Genomic DNA, 23,043 nt, shown 5'->3' on the forward strand with positions numbered 1-23,043 from the left:
GAACAAAAGATCCTGGAGCAAGCTTCGGGACCGAAAATAAATCGGTGTTTTGGTCTTTCTCTTCTTCGAACTGTGATCTTGCTTCAATTTCCCCTTTCTTCTCTTCTCAGACCTTCGTCTTGTGATCGCCTACGGGCTTGAATTGCAAGAGGAAGAAGAAAACGTTCGATGATGAGGTTTTTCGCAGAAAAATCGCTGAGAACTTGATGCGAAAAATTTTGAAAGAAAACTTCGAATTGAATGGTTTTGATTATGTTCTTGTAATATTCATGCTGAATTTGCGTAATTGTTGATGAATCTGGCAAGAATCCGTGATGAATTTGTGGATTTTTGTTGTGAATTGATGAGTTTGAGAATCTTTGTGGCGGTGATTGATTTTGATTGCGGTGGTTTTAGTTTGTTACGGTGTTTTTGGATTCTGTTGTGGTGGCGCGTAGTGCGCGTGAAAATGAGTTGGTGATTCTGTTTTTTTGATGAGTTGGTGATGATTGTGTGGTGTATTCTGACCCTTTGACCTGAGTTGGCACCATTTTATAGGTGCCAAGTGTTCCTCTTGCCCAATGAAGTGCTGACACGTACCCTGGACTAAGTTTGGACTAAAAAATGGACTCTGGACCAATTTGCAAATTGTTGAAGTTAAAGGACTGGACTGCAATTGAAAAAAGGACTTAAAACGCAAAAAAAAAATGACTTAAAGGGTTTAAAGGACTCAAAGGACTAAAAAAATAAAACCTAAAAAGAAATAAAATGATATAAAGGGCTAAAATGCAATATTAGAAACTTTAGGACTTAGAAAAAAACTAAAAAATAAAATGGGAATAAAAAAAAATAGTAATTTGACTAAACGTAAAGTGAAACGTCTAAAATTTGACAAAACGGACTAAAACGAACCAATGACCTAAATGAGGTACTTTAAAGTAACCTCTCTCTGCCAAAATTTCGTGTGAAATGACCAAAACGCCCCTGGGGCTAAAACGACCAAAAATGACTCAGATGCGAATTAAAATGGATTTTTAACAAGAATTGAAACAAAAATTATTTAGACCAACTGGAAAGACTCAGAGACAATTTTTAGGATTTAAACAGTGCTTTGACACTTGAAAAGACTAAAATGCCCCTAGGGGCAAAACTGACCTAAAATGACTTCAAATGCAATTTTTAAAATGGATTTTGACATAGAATGAAATAGAGACTTATTCAAACTACTTGAAAGGACTCAAACAAAATTTTAAAAGACTGAGAGACATTTGACATAGGAAATGACTAAAATACCCTTACATGTAAATTTTGCAAAGAATATTGAAATAAAATGCAGAGAAAGATGTCATTGATCAGAGACATATCAAATGACTTAAAATGCAAGAAAAGAAGAATTGAATTGGTATTTTTAGGTCCAAAATTAGGGTATAACACTTGCTATGGAATAACTAAATATTTGCTAGGGTTTCTTTTCCACTAACTGCGGATTTACTAAGAAATATTTCCCTAGCAAATTAGTCTCTCAATCCATGCTACGGCCTATTCAATAGGTATTCTGTAGCTTATCTCTAGCTAAACTCGTTTACTAGGAATTAGCTGCGAATTAACTGCGAAAATAGGCGTAGCAAATCACATATTTTTTTGTAGTGAAATTCTTTGGTTGACTTCCTGCTCACATGTTGACGAATTTTCAAAAACTACATGTGAAATATATGTAAGAAAGTATTACTTATAAACTATATTTTACTTATAAACTATATGAATTGACATTACAAATTAATTACCTTATCATAATCTTTTTTTTTTGTGTGGAATAGAATAGATCAATGATTCCAACCGTCAAAGTTTTCTTGATTAGGACCACAATCATCAAAAGTTTCTTATCCCTTATTCAAATTCAAATTTGTGTCTTGTTGTCTACAAGTTCATTCAATCAAATTACATGCTTAGTTTTGTAGAACTTGCAATTTTTTTGAAAAAGAAGCATAATAAAACATCCAAAAATTTTAACCATGATTTTACAAATTAAAAAGTTTTACACAGCGGGAAAATCTATTTAAATGAATGAAAAATTAAATATTGAAATCAAAATCAAATCATTTACTACCTCTCTTAGATGGAAATAATAGTAGTATGAACACATGTTTACTTCAACAAATGTATATAGGAATATGAATATTTAGAACCAATACTAGTATGGACACCCGTGCCAAGCACGGGCTAGAATATCGTCATACTTAATGGAGATAATATTAAGATGAAGAAAATGTCAGTTAAAGTCTAACATTGGATAAAAGAGTTCAGGTTGAACAACAAATAAGTAAAAAAAAAATCATACTTAAGCCTTTCAGATGAAGATGTATCATTCTCACTTATCTGATTTCTATTTTTTAAAACGTGTGGATCCACATCAGTGTTGGCTCGCTCAAAATGCACAACAGTTGCATTATATCCTATTTCAACATTTTGGTGGAGTAGGAGTGGTATCATTCTCACTTATTTTGGGGGAGTGGTATCATTCTCACTTATTTCGGTGATCGATCACGGGCACATAGAGTCTGACACTTAATGGAGAGATGTTAATGTGTCAAATTCGAGTTAAAGTTTCACATTTTATGTAAGAGTAGATGTTGAGAGAGATGTTAATGTGTCATGTGTGAGTGAAACTTCTACTTTTGATATTGAACAACATATATGTGAGATGGCCAATATAACTAATGTCTTTAGGTTTCGGATGGAGATGTGGTTTTCATCTTACATATGAGGTTTCTCATATTCAAATGTGACAATCCAATCCATTGTAGGATTTATCTGAAATCCAAACACTATAATGATATTTTTTTGTTTTGGGATGTCATTTGCTTAATTTTAATATATTAAATTTAAGTTTTCTGATGTCATTCACCTTAATGCAATGTCTTTGTCTAACTTTAATTATTTTAAATTCTTTCATTTTGGTCTTCGGTGGGTCACAGTATAAACAATTGTAGAAGCATTATGTTGAGTCGACAAAATACATACTTATTAGACAATTTGAGTGAACATGCGGTGTCAATATCACCTTTGTGGTTGCTCTTAGTCTAATACAGTGATCCAACCTAATTTAGGCTCCATCTATCATTCTAACATTAAGATGAATTACTTTGCTGGTGTTTGAATGTCATTTATTAATTATTTTATCTAAAAAATTAGTATTTAGATGTCATTCGCTTTCATGCTATTTTTATTCAACCTCTATCATTTCAAACTCATTCACGCCTGGTCTTTTGAATGATTTGAAAATAGAAGAATCTTTATAACGATTATGATTTGACAAAATACATGTTTACTAAACTCATTTTAAAATGCTAATTTTTTACCCAAAAACCTTCAACTCCTTCAAGAAACCACTTCCAGCCCACGTTTTTGAACATGTTGTGTCTTTGTTTGACATTAATTGACTATGTCACATAATTACATGCACAGATGGTCGCACACTTGATTAAGATATGTTAATATGTCAAGTGTGATTGTACATTCTACATTGGATGAAAGAGTAAATTTTCAACAACATATAAGTGAGATGCTCCATGTACCTAATGCCTTATGGTTTTGTGTTAAAATGCGGTATCAATCTCACTTGTATGGTTGATATTGGCCTAATATAAATATTCATATCAGTGTAGGTAGGCTTACCAGGAATCTCAATATTATCCCAACATTATGATAAACATTTTTGTTAGTTTTTGGATGTCATTTGCTTGATTTTTTTTATCTCAAATTTTATTTATTGGAAGTCATTCGCTTTCAGGTTATATTTTTTATTCCACTTCTATTATTTTAAAATCCTTCACTTTTGGTCTTTGGTGAGATTACAAAGAAAAACTGGATACTGTTCTGCTGAGTTGACAAAATACACGCTTGTTAGAGTTTTTAAAATAATGTAATTTTTTTATTTTAATTTTTTGTTAAAAAATTTGTCCAAAAATATACAACTCCTTCAACAAACACGTCCAACAACTACTTTATTCTCTATATTCACTGACAACACATAAACCCTTTTTTTCTTATTATTTCTTTCATTTCAAATTCCTTTTATGTCTTCTCAATTTTTCTAGTTTATTTTTTCTCTTCTTTTCTCCATTTTCAGGAAAGGAACAAAAATCTTCCTTCATTAAATCACCACCAACCCACTTTTTTTTTACTATGTTACACCTTCTCTAGTCTTATTTAGCTGTGCTACCAGATCATATGCAGAGAGTCTCAAACTTAAGGGATAATTATTATTTTTTAAATGGGTAGTGTTAACTTGTGCCCTTAGGGCACAAGTTAAGATTCTAAAAAGGGAATTAAATAATAAATAATGTCTTGAAAAGAGGAGATTTTAAATTTCTAGAACATTAAATGCACAATTTCCAACAAAAAGTTTCTATCTTTGATTTCTTAACTTGTGCCCAACATTTTCCTTTTTAAATAAGCTAAATTAGCCCAGCCAATTTAGCATTGGGTCCCAAGTCAATACCACCAGACTTACCCAAGTTGGTTAAATGATAGATATTAATATGTCATATCTAAGTTAAAGTTGCACATTAGATTGAAGAGCATAAGGTGATGAACATATAAGTAAGATGACCCCATATACTTAATACCTTGAGAATTTGGATGTGGTGTCAATCTTACTTTTGTGGTTGCTCTTAGCATAATGTGATTATCCTATCCTGTTTAGGCCCATACATAAGTCCCAACATTATAATGATCATTTTTTTTTTGTCATTTTCTTGATTCTTTTATTTTAAAATTTAGTTTTTTTTTATATCATTTGCTTTAATTCTATTTTTTTAATCCAACCTTCATTATTTCCATTTCCTTCACTTATGGTCTTTGATGAGATCTGACAATAGCAAAACATAGATGTGTTATGTGAAGTTAACAAAATACATGCTTATTATACATTCTAAGTAAAGATGTGTTATCAACCTTAATTGTCTGGTTGCTCTTATACTAATTTAATGATTAAATCCAGTATAGACTCCTCCTTGGAGTATCAACATTATGATTAACTATTTTGAAAGTATTTGGATGTCATTTTTTAAAAAAAAATATCTTAAAATTTACTTTTTTTATTTTATTTGCTTTCATAATATTTTTTAGGCTTAATTGCAGTTTAACCCCCTAACTTTTATAAAATTGCAATTTTGGCCTCCTAATAAAAAAACTACAAAACAGCCCCCTAAGTTCTGCATCTGTAGCAGTTTTTGCCCCCCAAGACAAAAATAAAAAATAAAAAAAATAACACGGGGCACCTCACTTAGGGTGCCACGTCAGCGTAGACCGAGTCAAAGTTGGCATTGGGGGCTAAAACTGCCACAGATGCAAAACTTAGGGGGCCGTTTTGTAGTTTTTTTTCTTTTTAGGGGGCCAAAATCGTAACTTTGTGAAAGTTAGGGAGTTAAAACTGCAATTAAGCCGATTTTTTATTCAACCTTTGTCATTTCAAAATCCTACATATTTGGTCTTTGGTTGAAATGCAGATGTGTTATTCTAACTTGACAAAATACATTCTTATAATGATAGTAATGTTTGAAAATATATATATTCGTTACTATAATTATATACATGTCAGTTTTACAATATTTAATTAATTGTGAGATTAATTTTTTTATATAATTATAATGATATTTTGTTATCATGTACGCATCAAACACATGATAAGATTTTTGTTATCATGTCTATATCATATCATGTCTCTATCGAATTTCATATTCAATCATATCTCTATCCTATACCGACCATCAAAGAGGGTTTAGTCTAGCAGTGTAAAGACATACTTTAAATTTAAAGGTTACAGGTTTTGAGCCCTTCTAGTATCTTTGGAGGTATGCAAATGTAAATACTAAATAACTTAGTGAGTGCTCTTTTATCTCTAAGATTTTTTCTACCTTATACAAAATTAACATTCATTCACCATAAAAAAAATTTACCAACAAAAAATTCACTATATGACTTTTATTTTTTTTAATAATGGCATTAAATGTCATACCCAAGAATCATTATGGTCCATTGATCATTATGAAGTTTTTTGTGTTAAAAGATATTTATGATCATTATTATTATACTATTAAAAGACGTTTTTATGTCAAGCACGTGAGAATTTTCTTCTTTTTAATTATTATTTATTTGTTTATTTTTTATTAGTGAATGAAATGTTTTTTTTGGAAATTATGAGATTAAATGATATACACTATCAATGTTTGTTTTACACTAACATCCAGTCACACAATCAATTATCAGACACAATAAAAATAAATTTAATATAATTTTCGTTATAGACTTAAAATTATTAGCCTTTAAGTTTTTTATTTTTCAAAATATTTATTATATTAATTAGTTTGATTTTATTGGGGTATATTTTAGGCTTTCATGAAATATATATGTTGTTTTTATTGTAATTGGATTTTTTTTAAAAAACCTGTTTTAAAATACTTAAAATTTTCCTTAAAAAATACTTAAAATTTACTGAAAATGAATTTAATAATGTTAAAAGTAATGCGGTAATTTATGGAATTGTGATTCAATTTGATTGTCTCTAAGAATAAAAAGACTCATCATTTGATCAGATTAATTATCCATTCTATGATCAATTTGGCTTCACCAAAATAAAGGGAGGTGGTTAATAATGTTAAAATAATCTTATGGGCATGGTTTGATTTGATGAAGGATAAAAAAACGGTTATATAATTTTTTATTTAAAAAATGGATGAATTGGTATAATAAGGGTTGGAGTACTTATTGTAGTCTCTAATTATATATCATTTTTCTTATTAAAATTCAAACATTTAAATATCTAATTGTCGTTCATTTTTATTTTGATAAAACATCTTCTTTAATTTTGATTTAATGCACATGATGATTATAAAAATCGATTAATTTTTTTAGATGATTTCCTTAATAAAATAATCCTTGATAAAAATACCAAAAATAGAATCTCATACAAATAAAAATATATAATAATCATTTCTTAAAAAGATAATACACCAAAAATGGAAATTCTAGTAAATAAAAGTATGTAATAATCATTTATAATTATAATAGAAATTCCCACAACGATTCTTTAGAAAAAAGAAATTTTCACGACGATCAGCTTGTCATTAATTTCCACTTATAATTGGAGGTTCACCATAAATTTTATTTATTTTTTGTTCAATTTTAAATTAGTAACCACATAACATAAAAAAGTGAAAATTACCTTTAATTCCCAAGTTTTCTATAAAGATGAAGTCCATACTTTGATTGATTCTATTCTAAAATTTTTGGTTGGGATACTTTGTTGCAAGTTTTGCTAAAAAGAACAACAATGAAATTAGGTCATGTTTCGACATCTTATTGGATAAAGTCAACCCAAAATTGCAACTTTAAAAAAATCATGAAAGAAACATGAGTAGAAGAGCAAAGATTGATATATCAAACATAATAGAAAGTCAATCCCATGATTTTTATAGGATTAATTCCCTATGAAGTTAAAAACCGTTAATTTAGCGTCGGTATTTCCAAAAGTTTAATGCATTTCTTTTTGACCAAGGGTGTGTACGCTTGTGCGAAGTTTTACGTTAAGCTAACAATTTTTTTCTAGAGATATCATCTCTCAGTTGTGTGCTTGACGATACTTAATTTGAAAAACATCCACAAATATATTTTTTTAAACCTTTGTTGCACTAAATATCCATAACTTTATTTTTACACAGATGCAGAAAGTCATTGAAGAAACATGGAACAATGTTACAAATAATGAGAGAACTAACAGAACACAAATCATTGGGTTATTCAACATCATAAAATATACTCCCTTCATTTACTATTATAAGAGGAAGACGAAAACCAAAGGATCATATCATATAAGAAAAGAAAAAGAAAAAAAAAATAGTGGCTCGTCATTCTAGGGTTTGCCGTGCGGTTTCGATCAATTTGAGGTAAAAAAAATCGAATAATCAAATCAAAGTATGATCTAATGCGAAAGGTTTTCACAAAGGACATTCAAACATATGCAACGATATTAGATTTTGTGATTTTCAGTTTTTGTACCAATTTATGATTTTCTTTTGAATCGGTTTATATTCGAACACTCATAACTCGTCATTAGTGTGATTAGTTAGACACTTGCAACAATATCAATATTACTGCTAGCATTTTTACAATCTCAATGCAAATAAAACTACTTACAATTCATTTAACATCAGACACTTTAATCAAATTTGTAATATATACAACTCTTAAAATATAAAGCTTGATTAAAATATTCTACTCTCTCCAAATTCTTTCTTTTGTTGAGAGGAACTCTACAAATCCATGTAGTCAAACTTCAATTATTGCATCCTTGCGCTTCATCTTTAATTGTATCCACATAACTGAAAAAATAGAACAAATCAATAAAATCCCGTTAAAACCAAAGAACAATTGGTCGAAGAGCTAAAGAAGAAAAGTTGAACAAAACATTAGGTAAAAAAACTATAAAAATATAGAGAGATAGAAAGAGGATTAAAATATAAAATAATAGATTTAAATAAATTGCAAACCCAAAGTAGTCAAGAACCAAAAACAAATATGTAATATTTAGAGAATAAGGATGAAACACTATTTATGGGCACTATGAAGAAAAATAATACAATTTTTTTTAATAAAAAATGGATACAAACTATAAATGAACAAACATGATTTTGAAATAATTTTAAATTCTATAACTGAATGTTAAAATGATGTGAGGAATGGTGATGGTTGAAGTAATATTTATAAGGAAAAATTCAAAGCATGGTGAGATCCGAGAAGTAATGTTGAAATTATAAACAAATATCTATTAAATAGTGGTTAAAAGTATGTTTGAACTTTTTGTACACAAATACTAATGGAAGAACGATTAGCACACATCTATGAACATTAGACAAATACAGGCATCAAACCAGCACTAACATGTTGACATCGTCAATAATCTAAGAAAATAAAATATTTGAATCCACTTACCTTGTTACACTTGAGACTATGATTTTCATCTAATTGATTTTTACTATATCATATCTTCGTGATTGAAAATATGATCGTGAATTAAAATATGCTACCTAACAACCGGAAGAGGAAAAAAAATGGTGTTAAAGCTTGGAAGAAACGTATGGAAAAGAAGAAGGATAAAAAAATATGTTCATTTTTTCAAGTTTGACTATGAAACAAATTAAAAAAATGTAATGAAAGTTAATAGCATTTACACGCCATTAAATCATCCATTTTTTAGTCAACATTTATGTTTTAATCACATAAAAATAAGAAGGAATATTCTTTGATGAGAGAGATGAAAAATGCTAGATGAATAACATTAAATGCTAGATGAAAAATATGATGCCAAGTGTACTATGGCTCATAGATGTATCCTTTTGTATTATATAGAGATTAATTCAACAAATGCTTTTATCAAATGAGCATTCGCTTAAAGTTACAAATTAAGAAAGATGAGAAATAGGAAAGAAAAAAAAAAAAAAAAACAAACAAATCAGAGAGAGAAACAGAATCATGATAGAGTGATATATGGAAGAGAGGGAGACTGACATAATTGAGATGTCAAGGAAGAGTTTTCAATGGGAATCAAGGTTGCAATGACCATTAATAAAAGTCAAAGAAATTAACTTAAACATGTCGGAGTATATCTTCCAACACCAATAATTTCATATGGCCAATTATATGTTGCAATTTCAAGAGTGATATCAATAAAAGGTTTGAAGATATTGATAACCAATGAAGATGGTGAAGATGATACTGTTACATCAATTGTAGTTTACAAAGAAGTTTTTAGAAATATGTAATAATTTGTATCTACTTTTAGATTTTAAATGTTTTTTGTTGTTTTTGTTTCTCATCGACTATAAGTTCAATATGAACAACAACATAAATATTTTTATGAATAGTGAATCACGACATAGTATTAGGCATTACATACCCGTGCGTCGCACGGGTGTAGGTCTAGTTATACTAACACACTATTAAACCCTAATCCCTCCAAAACGCCACATTAATTGTCCATTATTTGTAATAAATGTTGAGAAATTTTTTAGTGATTTAATGCTGATTTATTAGTGATTATTCGTTGATGGAATAGAGTGACGGCTTATTTTGTCACTGACAAAATATGTGAAAGGGTCGAATGAGTCCTTGACAAATAAAAAAACTCTATTCAGTTCCTTTCAAAATTAAACAAGACAATCTCCGTCAATATTTCTTTTCAATCAGTTTATTTCTTCCTATTTTTAAACTATGATTGGACATATTATCTGGTCGTTAGGTTGTCTTACTGACGGTCACTGGTCACTGTGTCACCTTGTTTAAAAAAATTAAGGAACATTTATGTTGATACTAACAAAAGTTGGGGCAATTTCTTCCCCAAAAACTTTTAAAAAAAAAAGAGTGATGTTAGTCATTATTTTTGGTTTTTTTCATAACAAAAAATAAATAAAAAATGTAGTTTATTAAATTTTAAGGAACAAAATGGGTACTTTATTTTTCTCTCAGTTATCTTCCTCGGTCGTAACAGTTGATGTCGTTGTTGATACTTGTTGGAAACAAAAAGGTATAATAGAAAGGGAAAAAAACTCCAAAAATCCACTTTCTTAATTGGAGACTACTTTTCTAAAATGACACTGAAAAATGAACTGATTGAGTATTTAAGTCGATAGAGATCATTATATTAAGAATTTTTCTAGTTAGAGCCCATATATTGCTGGTTACACCTAAATTTACTTAAAATTTATCAATAATACCAAAATTTTACAATAATTTCATTTTTCAAATTATTAGTCCTGTCTTACTTTGGTAAACAAAACTTTTATTTTGGCATAAAATAAAAGTACTAGTGATATATAGACAACAAGTTTCCCATTTATATGAAAAATTTTACAATAGCATAATATATTTTCATTTGAAGTTTGATCTTTATGAAAGCATGATTTAGTAGGATATAAAATTTTTGAGTTATGAGTCCTAAGGTATACAATAAATTAATACAGTAGATTATGGTTGAGAGGAAGCAAAGGGTTTTGAAGCTTCTTAAGATCCTTATCAATTGGGAAGCAGAGATCGTAGGATTTTTTGAGGCACTGTTGATCAGAAAGGTTCCTAAAGGGTCGATTTTTTTTTTTTTTTTTTGTGGTAAATAAACCAGCCAACAAAAATATTTATCAGAGAAAAACTCTCAAACTAAAAACTGCATTGTTGTGACTATTGGAATTAATAGTTGCAGCAAAGACTAGTTGAAAAGCAAGTTGCCAATATTAGGATCAAGAGCATCAATCTTTATTATGTTACTTAAGCAAGTTGCCAATATTTAGAACAAGAACAACATGGATTTTTATTAATCTACTTCAACTTATTCCATTTACCAACAAACAAAGAAGTGGAACAAAAGATTTCAAACGGTGAATGTTAATAGTATTTCAAACCCTACTGCATTCTACTCTGTCTGACAAGCTCATACAGATTGCAGCAATATATACTGCAAATTTACAAGAAGAATCGTGACAATATATATTTACTTTCTTCTTCAATTGATAATTCCTTATACAGCAAGGAACAAACTTAAAAAAAAAAAAATTGGAGGCATTGTTTATGACAAAGGTAACAAAAGGGTAATTTGTTTTGTATACTAAGACACTTTACCATCTCAGAAGACAAGTTTTGGCCTTAGCAGTGAAACTTAAAAAGATGACATATGCAGCAAGGAAGAAAAATGAAATGAAAGAACCAATTACTTAGAAGATCAAATATTCATTCAAATCATTCTTTCATGAAACATATATACGCTTTCTCGAAGAGAAATGAAATGAAACTAGATCTCAACCATATTTGAAAACTGAAAAATGAAATGAAAGAACCAATTACTTATGATATTTGAAAACTGAAAAGGTTTAGAACAATATGTTAGCATAAGTAACAAATAATTGATAAAAATTAAGTGTGGATGTACACATCAGAAATTTCAGTTTAGCTTCAAGCATCTATATAAAAAAAAATATTAGGGAAAAGTCTTCGTTGAGGATTCTATATAATATTTGAAAACTAATGAAACATAGCATATAATGTATAAATGTTCAACCATTATATGTCTAAGTCATAGCTGAGATGAGCGGAAGGTTCAACCATCCGTGCCAATTACAGTTGGCTAACAACTTTCATTTCTTCTAAATGTAATGTTCATTTAGAGGTATGATTTGAGAATATTACAATGCATAGTACATTCTAATCTTGCTTGTGCAGATTATGTAGGATATACATACAGACATACAAATGATAAGAAAATACAGATCGAGTAACTAAGTAAGTCTTCTCTTGTGGCAATGACAACCATTTCACTCCTCTCAAACATTTTTACAGGAAGAATCATTACAATAACATGGCCCACTTTTGTTTTCAATTCATCAAGTGAGCTTATTTTCATCACTTTGGCCTCTCCTGAAAACGAGAAAATCTGTACACGTTCGTTAAGATAATTCAACAGTTGGATCGATAAAATAAACATATATAGAGTAACGTAATGGAGTATTTACAAGACTTACAGAGTGAGTGGAGGATCGCGGCCATCCGCACCTACATTCTTACAGGATTTATGATTACCGTCAAAGCGAACATTCCGAAGAGAGAGGATCCTTTAAGGGCATCTCAACAATTGATCATTCTGGTTTCATTATTTTGATATATAAGGACACCTAGATTGTGTGGTGTGTGACAAGTTGCCAACAGTAAAGGATAAGTAACAAGTTACTTCAAATCAAACTGTTCTCTGTCTCACTTTAAATTCAATCCTTTGATCTTTATGAAAATACAAACTTCTTATGCTTTAAGCACAGTTTAGTAGAATATATTTCTGGTCATTCATACAAATTATGAGCTATTAATCAAAATGTTTACAGTACTATAATACAGTAGATTAAGCTAATGAAGAAAAGGGTTGTGAAGCATCTTAACACACTTATTATTACTTTGAGGGCTGCAGAGGTTGTAAGGTCCATTTACTTAGAAGATCAAATATTCATTCAGATCATTCTTTCAGATGGAACATATACACTTTCTCGTGCATAGAGAAATGAAATGAAACTGAATCTTAAGGATCAACTATATGATTTTGAAGAAATGAAACTGTTTATTTATGTTCTATATGTTGCAGAGAGGAAGTTGCATTTACTTCCATAGTTGTGTAGGAACACATGTTTACTTCAGCAAATGTTTATAGAATATGAATATTTAGAACCGATGTTGATAGAATATGAATACTTCAGCAAATGTTTATAGAATATTTAGAACCGAAGCTACATTAATTGATTCAGGGAATAAAAAAATATTATGTGCAAAAAGTATACAAAATATTGAATTATGAGAAATCGCCAATTAAAAACTCAACCACAAGAATTTGTCCTTAAAAAAAATAAATACGTAGCAGAGATTAATCAGTTGCCAATATGAAAATATTTTGAGATGTCTTTGGATTGTTATCACAATTAATGACTAGAGAGGTAAAATAAAAACCTACCTGAAACGGAACACAACTTGTCTATCATATTGTGACTTGGCAATCTATCCATATGACAGGGATGTGAGCAATTTTGGAGCAATGTTCCTTCCTTTTATACCTTTCTTCTAACAATGGACATTTCAAAATGAACAGTTGCTTAAGAGAGTCAGGGAGGTTGTCTTCTGGTAATGATTTAAGCTTTTCACAACCCACAAATTGAAGTGATTTCAGCGAGGAAGGGAGGCAATTTTCTGGCAATGGCTGAAGCTGTTTACAACCCCAAACACAGAAATCTTGGAGAGAGGTGAGATGTCGAAGCCCATTTCCATCAAAAGACTTCATTTCATAGAGATCATAGATGTATAGAGTCACAAGGGAGATGGGTAGCAATGACTCCTTCATCAACGTGTTAAATATATCATCACCACCCTTTCCAATTACCAATTTTGAAAGAGCTGTCAGATCTTGGAGACCCCATTCCGTAACCGACGGTGTTGTTTTTTCGGTAGAAATCCTAATGAATTGTAATTTGGGAGGTAGACAAACTCCTTCACAAAATGACAACTCTTTTTGACAACCCAGACCCAATTCTTCAAGAGCGGTGAGCATGTCCATCTTAAGCTTGACTTCAAATAATTCAATTGAATCATGGGAACTGATCTCAAGTGATTGGAGGCTCGACGACCGAGGCGAAGACCTTTCTAAAATATAAATGGAATCCAGACTCCTACACTTAAGTATGGTAAGTGTTTGGAGCACAGGGAAACCATCAAGTGGGAAGGATGTAAGTGCATCACAACTACTCCTTAAATAAAGACGCACAAGTGATGTGTAATTGCTCCACGTTTCAGGAGGAAGGAAGGATAAATTCTCACATTGTTCAATATAAAGTGATTGCAATGAAGTGGGTAGACCACTTGAGGGAAATGCACTGAGAGACGAAAGAGAATAAAGTGACAACTGTGTAAGACAAGTGCTTCTCAAAATCAATTTTGGCACAGATGACAGCATAACACACTTTTCAATCACTACATTTTCCATCCTACACAGAGAATCACTCTCAAGTAATGACAATTGTGTCCTTTCACCAAGCCCATTGATATTCAACTTTTTTATTGAAGACAACCAATGCAAAGTAGATGATGTTTCCAATAGAGGAGAACAATCTGATATTGCAATTTCTTCTATGCAAGGAAGATGTCTAGGCAAATGTCCCCTTAGTTCTGGACAATTATGTAACTCCATTGTTCTAAGTCGAGGAAAATCAAATTCTATGCTTTCAAAGGGAAGCCATTGATTCCAATTTGGCATGTTGTTGAATTTTATACGCTCAAGGGATGGAAATGGTTGGAAGGAAGAATTGGAGCCTTCTTCAATCTGCACATAATAGAACTCCAGGCCAATTGTCTCCAACATCTCCATACCACGTATTTCTAGGTCCTTGAGAGAAGGTAACTGCCCTAGGGGTGGAAGTGTCACACAATATTCACAATTACTTATACAAAGGGATACCATGTTAGAAAACGAAGAATTTCCCAACCAACTCGGAAAGCTTGTCCCACCATACAAACAAATATTCAGGCTCTTCAGATTTATTGGTGGTTGCAACATATCAAGCACAACTTTCACTTTTTGCGACTCCTCACTTTGTTTTCCCCATATCAGCTCTAACTCCTCAATGTTCTCTTTACTTTTCAGGTTGGCATCATGTGCCTCTCTGGCATCAACAACATTATCCAGGTTCTTGATGGTAAGTTTCCCCTGTAGGTTTGGGAATTTCCTTAGCTCTTTGATACTTAACCCTACATGGCGCTTACCCACTAAAAAAAGGGTGAGAGTTTGAAGGTTTTCTAGTCCCCCAATTTCAACAGGCAACTCACTTATGTTCGTCCCACTTATATCAAGGTGACGTAAACTAACTAAATTTCCAATATGTACTGGCAATTCAGTGAGACTCCCACAACTTGATAAATTCAAGGTATGTAAATTGTAAAGGTTACATGTTGTATCAGGCAAACTTTTGATTTTAGTGAACGAGATATCTAGATACCTCAACTGCACCAAATTTCCAATTGAATCTGGTAGCTTGGTGATGTTTGTATACATTGATAGTGACAAAACACGCAACCTTTTTTGTGATGGTAGCAAATCATCAACCACCTTTAAGGATAAGTGATTGGAATGGTATGCCGTGGAGTTAGTGGACAGGAAGCTTCGCAAGCATTTGAAGTTGTATAACTTCTCAAACTTCATGAAAATGTCATAGTATTCTTGGTTATATGAGAAGTGACGGACATTTTTAGAGATGTCACCACATTCAAACCTGCAACAACTTTTTCCTGATACGAATGTAGCTAAATCATTGACAAGGTCATGCATGACAAACTTTTCTCCACGAGCATCATCGCTTAATTGTTGAATTAACGATCTCGATAACAATTCAGCAAAACAATCATCACCTAATTCCTCCAGCTCTTTTCCCCCTTGAGAACAATCAAGGAAGCCTTCTGCCATCCACAACAAAACCAATGTCTTCCTATTAAATGGGTAATCCTTTGGAAAAATTGAACAATATGCAAAACATCTTTTCAAATGAGAGGGAAGATATTGATAACTCAAATTCAATGCAGGAAGAATATTATCATTTCGCAAGTTCCATATGTTGCTGTTCAAAATTGAAGTCCACTCTGTTATGTCTACCTTTGAACGTAGAAGTCCTCCTAGTGTTTTAGCAGCTATTGGCAATCCTCCACACTTCCTAGAAATCTTCCTGCCAATTGCTTCAAGGGTTGTGTTTATACTATGGTGAAACTCATCACCACCCAATGCATGCTTTGAGAGTAAAGACCAACAGTCTTCATTCGATAGAAGTTTTAGTTCATGTATAGGAAATGTGCGTGCCACCTCAGCAACTTTTTGTTGGCGCGTTGTTATAATCACCATGCTTCCAGGTTTTCCATCAATGAAGGGACTCACTAGTTCACCCCAATCATTATAATTGTCATTCCACAAATCATCCAACACAAACAAAAATCTTTTCTCCCTCGAGTTTTTCTTTAACTCAACTCGAAGGACATCAAGATTATTGCCATCCCAAGTTTTGGAAGTGACCGATTCAAGGAGAGACTTGGTTACTCTCAAAATATCAAAATCCTCAGACACACAAGCCCAAGCCTTCAAATCAAAATGTTGTTGAACTTTTTCATCATTGTAAACAAGTTGGGCAAGGGTAGTTTTTCCTAAACCTCCCATGCCCAAAATTGCAACAACACCTATATTATTATGGGTTGTGTCTCTCTGTGAGAGCAACATGTTCATTATTGTCTCTTTGTCATCCTTCCTACCCACCATGACAGATTCATTTACCACTGAACTTGAAGGTGTTCTACGTGAAACTCTAGCAGTTTTAGTTTTCAAACCAAGTATATCTTTATTCTGTGCAAAAAGTTGCAGGTTTTCGCACATGATCTTCATTTGAGAATTGATCTCTCTGTAGAAGCTATTAAAAGGAGATGAAAGGAAGTTCCACACCTGATTAGTTTTGTTTTGAACTCGTGTATTCTCCACCTTGCATCGAAGGGAATCATAGCTGATTTCATTGAGCAAGTCCTCAGCATCAAAGACAGCATCTTTCAAGTCGTCAAGCCATTGTTTGACAGCAGGATTGTTGATCTGCTTCTCCTCAGCATCATCCAGCACAACTTGAAGAGTGAGCAGTGTTGTTTTTAATTGCCTCAAGAGTGAGTCATTCAGCTTGGTGTTTTTTATGTAATCACGAAACTCTGTCGAAGCAAGTTTCTCAACCAAGGTCTGAACCGTTGCAGAGAGAAAAGCACTTCCTATTGCAGCCATATCTTCTATCGGATATTGTTAGAGCAAATTAGCTAGTAAGAAACTAGTAGCTAATAGCAGAATTTTGAAGGAAATTAAGAGCTATGAAGATTGGGGTATAGCAATAATTGCAAGTAATTAGCAAGGACTCTAATAGTTTGTGGATCAGATCAAATTGCAAGCAAGGAGCAAAGAAAGAGTCATTAATTGTTTATAGATCTACATTTGACAAAATAATAAATATACAAAGAAATGTTGCACACGTAAAATGCAACTTGCATATTTGAAGTTTCAACGATGTGCCATTTCGATATATTTTTTCTGAGGTATAAGAGAACAATTCCCCTTATCCTCGCTGTTAAAATAAAATATATTTATAGTAGGCCATTATTTATAGTAGACCATTCTAGTAAATCAATTCTTCAAAAGTGTAAAAAAATATTGTTTCAACTTAAAACATTTTTTTTTTACTTCCTTAACCATTGCTCCCAGGGCATCGGTTAGCATGAATTTTAAAACCATTTGAAACTGTAATGACTAATGTGGTTAATTCATTCAATGAATTGACCACAATTTTTGTCATGGATTTAATTAATCATTTAATCAACTGAATTAATCACAACTTTGAAACGATGATGGTTCAAAGAATCTTTCAAGCTTCTTTAAAAAAAATAAGTCTTTCAAACTATTCTCATGACAGTCAAATATGGTGTCCAATAGTCAAATACTCGTTGAGAGGCCTTTGAGCAATCCAAGGGACATATTGAACAACCATCCAATGACATAGTCAAATATGGTGTCCAATAATAATAATAATAATAATTTTGTGAATAATTATTATTTGAGTAGGGGCCACTTCTTTCAATTATTCGTGGTTAATATCTTTAAATGATCATATCTTTTTTTTTAGGGATTTAAATGATCATATTTGAAAATTGAAAAGGAAAATGCTACATAACGCGAGAGAATTTATCCCGACATGTTCCCGAAACAATCTAATTGGCTAATTACCACCACTAACCGCCTGATTTCCACAAAATCAGGAACTTGATGACGTCACCTGATTTACTCATTTCTTCATAAACGCGTTATATTGCATGGTCGTGAAATTCCGCGAAATCAGTTTTCGCTGGATATAGCAATGCTCGATTGAAAAAGTTTAGAGCAATATTTTATTTTACAAAAAGTTTAAAACAACATTTTAGTACAATATTAAGCAAATCACTAAAGGGTCAATTTTTTTCTTTTTCTGTGGTAAATAATGCAGCCAACAAGAATATTTAACAGAGACAAAAAAGAAATGAGTAAATCTGATAGGACTTCATTGCTGTGATTCTTGGAATTAATAGTTGCAGCTAAGACTAGTTGAAAAGCAGTATATTTATGCAATAAAATAGAATCAAGAGCATCAATCTTTATTATATTCCTAAAGCAAGTTGCCAATATTTAGAACAGGTACAACATGGATTTCTATTGATCTACTTCAACTTATTCCATTTACCAACAACATACAAAGAAGTCGAACCAAAGATTTCAAACGGTGAATGTTAATAGTATTGCAAACCCTACTGTATTCTACTCTGTCTGACCGGCTCATGCAGTCGATGATATGGAAACACAAACCGAATATTAACTAAGTAAATTTGCATCAATCAATGACAACCATTTGGATTCTCTGACACAAGTTTACAAGAAGAATCATGATAATAATATGCCTTACTTTTGTCTTCCATTTAGGCCTCGATCTCCTGAAAAGAAGACAAAAGAGAATTATGTATTTACTTTCTTTTTCAATAATGAAATATATGTGAGTGACTGTGACAGTTCAATTAGTAAAATTGATATTGGCTAACAGCTTGCACATGATGTACCAGGAAGTGAAGAAAGTAGTTAGACAGTTTCAGCAAGGAAATTGTTTGGCAGAGAATGTACACAAATCAAAAGATGGTGATTTAGAAGAAAAAAAATATTTAGACGGTATCAGCAAAGGACTAGTTAGTAACTGGTAGATAGGAGTTTATTGATGAACAAGGGAACAAACTTAAAAAAATAAAGAAAATTGATTCTATATCTAAAGGTAATAAATTTGCCTATGTGCGAGGAATGTGGTAAATTAAATAGGTCTTTATGACATGCAGGTATAAATCTTTCTTTAGGCAATTCCATTCAGATTCTAGTTAGCAAAAACAAATAATTGTCATTTATGTTCACAAGGACATTTCATAGCAGATTATATGAGTTATTCCAGCTGAATAATTATTCGGCTGGAATAACTGAATAAACGAAGCAGTGTAACTTTATTCAAGATATGTGAATAAAAAAAATGGAGGCATTGTTTATGACAAAGGTAACAAAAGGGTAATTTGTTTTGTATACTTAAGACACTTTACCATCTCAGAAGACAAGTTTTGGCCTTAGCAGTGAAACATAAAAAGATGACATATGCAGCAAGGAAGAAAAATGAAATGAAAGAATCAATTACTTAGAAGATCAAATATTCATTCATATCATTCTTTCACGAAACATATATACCCTTTCTCGAAGAGAAATGAAATGAAACTAGATCTCAACCATATTTGAAAACTGAAAACTGAAAAATGAAATGAAAGAACCAATTACTTAGGATATTTGAAAACTGAAAAGGTTTAGAACAATATGTTAGCATAAGTAACAAATAATTGATGTAAATTAAGTGTGGATGTACACATAAGAAATTTCAGTTTAGCTTCAAGCATCTATATAAAAAAAATATTAGGGAAAAGTTATTATGAATGAAGTAAAAATGATTCTCATTATTCAATGTTAGAGAGTACAAGCATATATATACATGAAATGATAGCGCATAATAGCTATGGTACACTAGCTCATATGGAATACAAACTGAAACTAGGGTTAGCTAGGTAACTTGCTGCGCAAGTTATCTTCTATACTAGTATCATCCAATATCCCCCCACAAGATGGAGCTTGGTAGAGGTCTAGCAAACCCATCTTGGACAATAAAACACCAAAAGGCTGAGGTAAAAGTGACTTGGTGAAGAAATCTGCAAGTTGCTCTTTGGAGGAAACTGGGAGAAGTTTGAAAATGCCTGCATGAAGCTTCTCTCTGACAATATGGCAGTCAATGTCCAAATGCTTGGTTCTTTCATGGAACACAGGGTTGGAAGCTATGTGAATGGCACTCTGATTGTCACAGAAGAGAACAGGAAGCTTAGGACATTGAATGTGGAGATCTCTAAGCAAGTAAAGGAGCCATTGAAGCTCACATGTGGCTGAAGCAAGAGCCCTGTACTCTGCCTCAGAGGAGGATCTGGAAACAGTTAGTTGTTTCTTAGTTCTCCAAGATATCAATGAGTTTCCTAGAAAGAAACATTGGCCACTGATAGATCTTCTAGTATCATAACACCCTGCCCAATCAGCATCAGAAAAACCTTGTAACTGTAAAGATGAGCTTCTGGGAAAGTGCAGACCCTTGCCAGGACATCCCTTGAGGTACTTGAGCACCCTTAAAGCAGCTTGATGATGGATTTGAGTTGGTTTAGATAGAAATTGACTCAGCTGCTGTGTAATGAAGGTAATATCAGGCCTGGTAGTGGTAAGATAAAGTAACCTGCCAATCAACCTTCTATAAGAAGAAATGTCTTCATAAAGAGGTGAAGTATCAGCATGAAGCTTGATAGAAGGGTCTGAGGGTGTGGAAACAGGCTTGGAATCAATAAAACCTGAATCTGAAAGTAAATCTAGACAGTATTTTCTCTGGCATAAAGAGATGCCCTTGTGAGAATGAGCAACTTCAAGACCAAGATTTTTAATCTTGAAAGATGTATGCAGAATGGATTTGATATGATCAAATTCAGATAAAGAGTCACCAGCCAATATAATATCATCCACATACACAAGAAGGAGAGTGAAGGATGAATCAGTTTGTTTGATGAACAAAGAATGGTCAGAAGCTGCTTGAACAAAGTGATGTTGTATTAAGATGGAAGTCAACTTCTCATACCATTGTCTGCTTGCCTGCTTAAGACCATATAAAGACTTCATCAGTTTACAAACTTGATTTGGCTTAGGGGATGAAACACCAGGTGGAAGAGTCATATAGACATCTTCCTGCAGATCTCCATGCAGGAAGGCATTGTTCACATCTAACTGATGTAAATGCCAATGCTTAATAGATGCCAAGGCAAGAACTAATCTGACAGTTGTCATTTTGGCCACTGGAGAGTATGTTTCAAAGAAATCAAGACCTTCAACTTGGTTATAACCCTTGGCTACCAATCTGGCCTTATATCTTTCAATAGTTCCATCTGCATTGTGTTTCACTTTATAGATCCATCTGCATCCAATAGGTTTTGCATGATCTGGCAAATCAACTAATTTCCATGTACCAGTTGACTCAAGAGCAGAAATTTCAGCTTGCATAGCTTGCCTCCAACACTCAAATTTGGTTGCCTCAGTATATGATTTTGGTTCAGGGTTGGAATGTAAAGAGAGGATATAAGAAGAATGATGGTTAGACAATTTATGATGAGAAACATAATCAGAAATAGGATATGCAGAAGTATTAAAACTATTACAAACATAGTCATGGAGATAAGAGGGAGTAGTAGTTTGTCTGGAAGAATGTCTAACAGGAATAGGTAAGGAAGGAGATGGAGAGGAGCTAGGAGGTAATGACTCAATAGGAGGGTCATCAATGATGATAGGGGGATGAACAAGAGATTCATCAGTGTTGGAAGGAGATGATGAAGAGGAAGCAGAAGAAAAATACTCCCAATTAGAGGTAATGGATTCAGAGGTGGTTGGGTAAGGTAAAATATGTTCATGAAATATGACATGTCTGGATACAAAGATGTCTCTAGTGTGCATGTCTAAAAGATTGAAACCTTTGTATCCTGATTGATATCCTAGAAAGACAGATTTTCTGGATTTGGATTGGAGCTTGGTTCTATGAGCTTGCAAGGATGAAGCATAACACAAACAACCAAACACCTTAAGTGAAGTGACATCAGGGAGTTTATTGTATAAAACTTGAAAGGGTGATTGATTTTTGAGGACAGGAGTGGTAATCCTATTAATAAGAAAGACAGCATGTAAAATAGCATAAGACCAATATGAGGAAGGTAATTTGGATTGAAAAAGAAGTGCCCTGCCAACATTGAGAATATGTTGGTGTTTTCTTTCTACTCTAGCATTTTGTTGGGGAGTCTCAACACATGATTTTTGGTGTATTATACCATGAGATGCATAGAAAGTAGAAAGCATGAACTCAGGACCATTGTCAGACCTAACAACTTTAGGAGTGACATGAAATTGGTTTTTAATCATGGTAATGAAAGACTGGACATGATGAGCTACTTCAGCTTTGGATTTAAGTAAAATAACCCATAAAAACCTACTATGATCATCAACAATAGTTAAGAAAAATTTGTGACCATGTATGGAGGAAACAGATAGAGGTCCCCATATATCAAGGTGAAGTAGTTCAAAATTGCAAGATGCATGAGATAAACTGGTATTGAAAGGTATATGTTTTTGTTTAGCAAAGTGACAAATGTCACAAACAGCTTTATTATCATTGGTAATCATAGGATACAAAGATGACATTTTATTCAATCTTTGATGGGATAAATGTCCCAATCTAAAGTGCCATAAGGCTTGAACAGGAATGGAAATACTTGAATTACAAATAACAGAAGAAATTGAAGTACAAGGTGCAT

At 32.2% G+C, this 23,043-nt stretch overlaps 1 long non-coding RNA gene and 1 pseudogene across 8 annotated transcripts in view; both read right to left on the reverse strand.

The window, feature by feature from the left end:
• The window catches only part of LOC146936840 (putative disease resistance RPP13-like protein 1 pseudogene), a 79,166-nt pseudogene extending 61,659 nt beyond the window's left edge, over positions 1–17,507 (reverse strand). For 4 of the 7 annotated variants that reach the window (XR_015030735.1, XR_015030734.1, XR_015030733.1 and 1 more), the window contains exon 1: positions 13,514–17,502. The product of XR_015030735.1 is annotated as a putative disease resistance RPP13-like protein 1 pseudogene, transcript variant X3 (transcript). Of the gene's footprint in view, positions 1–12,056; positions 12,693–13,513 lie in introns of those variants that run through there. The other 3 variants (XR_015030736.1, XR_015030738.1, XR_015030737.1) reach the window with 3 other exon arrangements.
• Positions 8,092–9,066, reverse strand: LOC146936844 (uncharacterized). The gene is made up of 2 exons (XR_015033212.1): positions 8,971–9,066; positions 8,092–8,360 (listed from the first exon to the last, which is right to left on the reverse strand). It is a non-coding gene; the product is annotated as an uncharacterized LOC146936844 (long non-coding RNA).
• Positions 17,508–23,043: the final 5,536 nt, after the last annotated feature.

This window comes from Medicago sativa, chromosome 3, assembly GCF_051527215.1.
Source record: "Medicago sativa cultivar Bolivia chromosome 3, Bolivia_mono, whole genome shotgun sequence".
In the NCBI taxonomy this organism is placed as follows: Eukaryota; Viridiplantae; Streptophyta; class Magnoliopsida; order Fabales; family Fabaceae; genus Medicago; species Medicago sativa.